This window comes from Panicum virgatum, chromosome 4K, assembly GCF_016808335.1.
Source record: "Panicum virgatum strain AP13 chromosome 4K, P.virgatum_v5, whole genome shotgun sequence".
In the NCBI taxonomy this organism is placed as follows: domain Eukaryota; kingdom Viridiplantae; phylum Streptophyta; class Magnoliopsida; order Poales; family Poaceae; genus Panicum; species Panicum virgatum.
In genome coordinates, this window is record NC_053139.1 from 10,330,476 (window position 1) to 10,336,623 (window position 6,148).

The following is a 6,148-nucleotide window of genomic DNA, read 5'->3' on the forward strand; positions in this document are numbered from 1 at the left end:
TATACGGCCTTATCATTCAATTCATCCTAGCTATGCTTGCCGTTACCATGCATGATGGAGTGTATGCGTTTTTAGGTAAACGAAAATATCTTCCGCGTCCGAATACTATCTGGCCACCGCACAAATCATTTTTTAGTAGTGTATAATCACCAGTGAGTGAAACGAGTTCCATACATTGCCTCCAGATCATAAAATACTATCTGGCCACCGAAACATAATTATTGTTATTTAAATTTGGCATTACCTGCAGATCATAAAAATATGAGCTCACCACGTCTCGGGGGTCAGATTAGAGATGGTAACAGATCATGGCTCTATTTACAGTTGCAGAACAAATGTTTATTGGCAAAATGGTTAGTTAATTTGCTAAACACCAATAGTTTGTGGCAAAATTTACTAACAAACAAATATCTAAGATCTAAGTCGCTCTCCCAGGTCAAGGCCAAATCTTATGACTCTCATTTCTGGAGAGGACTCATAAAAATAAAAGATGAGGTGTTGGCTAAAGGCTCCTTTGAAATTAAAGATGGGAGCAAGACTAGGTTCTGGGAGGATACTTGGGCAGGCCAGTTGCCTTTCAAAGTTAGATATCCATCACTCTATAATATTGTGCGTGATCCTCATGCAATGGTGGCCAAAGTAATGGCCACGAGACCCCTCAATTTATCTTTTTGGAGGGCGTTGGTGGATAACAAACTTGTGGAATGGCTTAACCTGGTGTCGGGTACCACGATTAGGGACACCCTAATCGGGGTACTAAGACCGCTTTAAAACGCAAACACATGCTAAGGCAACTGGGCCCACAAAGGCCCACGGACTCCCTCCGGTCTGGAAGAAAGGAAAGGACTCAAAGAAGCCCAAACACGTGGCCCACCGACACGGTGCGGCCCATCCACGCTCTCCTCGGACTGCGGGGTGGTTTCCGCCTCACTCGAGGGCTCCCGTCGAGACCCCTCGATTGCGCCCCACATCTCCGCCTCGCTCGAGGGTAGCGAACCTACCCTCGAGCGGGCGGCACATCTCCGCCTCGCTCGAGGGTAGCGAACCTACCCTCGAGGGAGTAACTCATCTCCGCTTCGCTCGAGGCCACCCCTCGGCGCAAGGGACAAACAGCCATGCAGCTCACCCGCCCGTCGTACGGAGGCTTTAAGTGCCAACCACTCCTCCACAATGCTCAGGACAGACGGTGTCAGACCGCCATTTCCCACGATGGCTGTGACCGGAGTCCCATCCGCCAACTCCGGTCACTACTCCGCCATCCCGGGTGCTGTGGCGATACTGTGGGACCTGCGACGCGGGATGGAGCGTGCCCGGCACTGCTCCCCGTACTATTCTGCCAACTCCGGCCGTCCGGACTCTACATCATCACACATATGACCCCGGGCCCACCTCCTGCTTGGGAGGAGGTCCGGTGTCGCCACGAGCCCTTCGGAGAGGGACACCCATCACTCGCAGCCAGGAGCCCGGACCTCCCCCCTCGAGGGGTCCAGGACCTCCACGTGTCTCCTGGACCTCCTAAGTATGCACGCCAGCACTCCGTCCAGGGGGTCCGGGACCGCCGCGTGCCCCGCCGCCGCTTGAGTACACAAGATCCTGACCAGCAAGGCTCACGGAACGCCACATCTGGAGAGTTGTACGCCCTACAGCGACGACCACTCCGCCTACAGGGGTTGGCAGGACACCGGCGCGATCTCCGCGAGACCAAGGACGATGGCCAGGACGATCGCCACGCCCAACGCCATGCCCCATAGTGTACTTTCTACAGTGTTTGACTACTGCACCCCCACGATTCGGGGGAAGATGGCGACTTTCGTGTCCCCCTACTCATGTATCCTGCCCCTCCTTGTGTCTATAAAAGGAGGAGGCGGGCATCCCTTAAAAAGGTCGGTCGACTCTCTAGACACCTACCGCTCAGAGCACACGCACCGGCTCCTAGCTTCCGACATCGACATTCGCCACGCTCAAACCCCACTTCTAGCAGAGACTTGGGAGCCTCCCTCCCTCTCTCGCCTCGCTTGTACCCCCTACTACAAGCACTCCGGGTGTAAGATAATACAGTGCACTCGCACACCTCCTTTGCTGGACGTACGACCCCGCGGTCGGAACCAGGATAAACCGTGCGTTACTGTGTTGCCTCTTGCATCATCATCTGGGACGAGGAAACACGCAGCATTTACTAGTTGGGATCCGGGCCCCCGGGTCAGGACACCGACACCTGGTATCACAGATCGCTCATGTTGATTTGGTGGATGGGTTAGACAGTTTCAGATAGAACTTGACTAAATCCGATTTATTTACGGTTCGATCTTTCTATCTGCATCTTATGGATACACATCCACCTTTTCGACATAAGATGATCTGGAAGTTGAAGATTCCTCTAAAAATTAAGATTTTTCTCTGGTTTCTACGAAGGGGAGTGGTCTTAACTAAAGACAACCTCGCTAAGAGAAACTGGACAGGAAGCCAAAAATGTTGTGGTTGTAATAGTAATGAGACTATCAAACACCTTTTCTTGGACTGTCCTTATGCGAGAATGGTTTGGAGGATTATCTTTTATGCTACAGGTTTGACGCCACCTAGATCAATTCGCCATATGTTTCACTCCTGGCTTGCTAATCAATCTAAAGAGATTAGGAATTTGATTTGGGTCGGGGTCGCTGCTGTTTGTTGGGCCATTTGGAGATGTCGAAATGATATTATTTTTAACAATACCAAAGTTAATTCGATTTTGCAGGTTATCTTCAGAGGAATGTACTGGTTATGGTTCTAGGCGCAGCTGCAGCGTGATGAGCAAGCTAAGAACACACTCTCCGTGCTGAGCAGAAATATAGAGATAATTGCTATGGAGCTAGTCAAGGGAGGGTGGAAGCATAATTATCGTCTGCTGTAGTTCTTTGTCTGTTCTAGAGACTGATTGTGCTCTTTTTCTCTTTCAAACTTTGTAATAAGTCGCTGTGTACGTTCACGAACATAGAGGCCGGATTTGTAATCCTTTTTCTAAAAAAAACAGATCATGGCTCTAGTAATCTCTTCACAAATTCGACATTGCCATTATATAGCTCAAAATTATATAAGATAAGAGCCCTGTTCTTTTTAAACCCGATCTTTAGATTATCTAGTCTAAATTTTAAGATCCTTTACCACCTCCTGATCAGATTATCCAACCACGTTTGAACCTTCGATCACAAACTTAAAGCATGATAGATCCATTCAATTCAAAGCCACCAAATTGGAACACGTACTGGCCGGGTGGATAAGAATTGAATACAAGCTTGTCCCTCCTAGCACAGTCTCGGTTCTTTTAGTTGTAGCGCACAGTATAGTAAAGTCGAGACAAGAGTAAGAAAAAAGGTACGTGGTCCAAGGCTCCAAAGGTCCAAACCAATCAAAATAAGGACATGAAATGCACACACTGTCACTATTAGTATACAGCCCATCACCGATTCACCGTTCTCATCACACACAGCCCACCACTGCACTCAGCTGGCTCTACCGCCTCTGCTGCTCTGCACAACCACAGCATTACCAGCGCAGCGCTCCCAGCCGCCGGTATCGGGGCAGGGATGAAGGGCGCCTGCACCGTTGCGAGGAGGCGGCGATGAGGGTGTCGACATGATGCGCGACCCGACGGCGGCGACGACGACGCGCTCCTCCTGTGCGGCGAGGACGCGGGCGAGCTGCTGGAGCAGCGCGACGGCGACTCGGGGAGACAGGCCTGCTGCTGGGCCGGCAGAGGCGGCGGCGGCGGCGGCTTCCGTGAGCAGCAGCTAGTGCCCGAGGAGGAGGACTACCAGGATGTGTCCGTCACCTGGGATGCCGCGTGCTCGCCGGCGGCGGGATGCCCCGCCAGGCCGAGGAGCGACGTCGACCGGCCGGCCGGCTGGGTGGAGTCCGTTTCCTGGATCCTCAAGGTGCGGCGTCACTGCCTCCTCCGTTGGTTGGCTTCTGCAATTGCAAATTTCAATGCGTTTTTTTAAAAAACAAACAAACAGCAATGAGTTGCCTTCAAACTTCTCTTTGATCTCCCTGCTCTTGTATGCCTGACGTGTTCGTCGATCTTCCAGGCTCGGTCGCACCATGGCTTCCAGCCGGCGACGGCCTACCTCGCCGTGAGCTACATGGACCGGTTCCTGTCCTCCAGAAGCCTGCCGGTAAGTAGGCCCCACCCTCTCGAGGTACGTCCGGTTATGCATAACTAAGCAGGCAGTTTTGGATTAATTAATTAGTTAATTAATCACAAACTAATTGCACATGTGGCAATGTGCCCATGACATGTGGGCCAGGGCGGCCTAAGAGGTGGATTATTGCCTTATTGGATTGATGACAACCGATTGATGGTATCTGACTGGGAGCATATCCAGCATAGGTCAGTACACACAAAAGCCTGAGGAATGTTTCAGGCAAAGATGCAATTCTTGCAGACAGCTCTAGGCTGAATCTAGGGCCATTTTTTGTTTGTCATGTTTAGAAGAAACGCAAAATTTTTTGCGATGGAATCTTACTAATTTGAAGTACTAAATAAAGTCTATTTACAAAACTTTTTGCACAGATGGGTTGTAAATCGCGAGACGAATCTAATAATGCTAATTAGTCCATAATTAATTAATAATTAGCAGATGGTTACTGTAGCATCACTGTTGCAAATCATGAATTAAGTAGCCTCATTAGATTCGTCTCGCGATTTACAGCTCATCCATGCAAAAAGTTTTGTAAATAGACTTCATTTAGTACTCCATGTATGTGTCTAAATATTTGATGTGATTTTTTTTTGCGTTTAAGGGGTTTACAGGGTGTGATCTAAACAGAGCCGTAGTAGCATGTGTAATTGAACAGGGAAACTTTTAGCCACTAGTAGACGTCAGACGCTACATGCATGTGACTGTGATGCTGTTCTTTTCACAAGTGCCAGATCGTGATGAGCTACATATATGATCATCAGGCCGGGCCACTGTTCAGATTTGGAGCTAATAAGCACAGCTTGTCGGATAGGACCATCATTATTTGACCCGTTTTAACCAGATTGTCTACTGTACAGATTTTAATTGTGGGATAGGAGTGTAGGACCAGTTTTTTCCCCCAGAATGGGATTATATTGCAAAGTGAAGTACAGTACAAACTCACTCCTCCGGCGCACACCGCCGTCGCCCACCACGCCGCCGAACGACGACGGGAAGACGAGGAACAGGCAGCCCAGAATAAGATCCACAAGCCCACACCGAAGTACAGCTCCAAACATTGGAAGATGCCGCAAAAGCCAACGCTGCAGCTCGACCACCGCAACATACTATGCCCACTGAACGACCATCGGCGCCATCACTCCGGTGGTGACTTGGGAAGTGAAGATCCAGCGCCACCATGAACGACCTCATCGAGCAAGGTAGCCTAGAAATTGAATCCACAGCTGCCTTCACAAGAAAAACCAGCCGGGATAGCAAAAGATCCCATCCAATCGCAAAGGATAAGGACCAAACCAACCTCGCACACGCAGCCGACCAGATCACGTTCCCGTTGCCGGAGCCGAGCTTGTCGCCGATGCGGAGGAGCAGAAGGCCGGGCCGCCGCCGGATCGACGCCGCGGAGCCACCTTTTATTACCATACCGCTATTTGAAGTAGCTATAAGGTAATATACACGCCGGCAGTCAAATCCCTCCGGTTCCCCTTCCTCTCCGGCGCCGGCAAGGTCGCCGGAGAGGAGGAGAACCGGTGGATTTGGCTCCGGATTTGGTTTTCGCCCTCCCGGTCGCCCTCTCTACTGTATCAAGGGGAAGAGTCGAGAAGGGGAAAGAGTCTGTGCAGTGTATATAAGTGTAGGACCAGTTTTTACTGACTGCCTCAAATTTTCACCAAATCGTCTGCTTCACTGTCAAAATCCAATTCAGATGGAGAGACGTCTCTTTTGACAAATTTGGCACTGATGTAGTGCTAGCAAATTCACTCCATGAGAATCCTCAGTTTAACTATAGCACAGAAGTCTGTTCATCTCATGAACTTGTTCATGTTAGGAAACGGGGACGCTACGCTAGCAACCGCGTTCAACAAGGATCTCATGTAAGCGAGTGATCATGGATCGTTACCACTAGACGCGCAAGTGCAGCGGAAGATGCGTTAGAGTAGACTTGATCCAACATAGACGCGTGTCGGTGATGA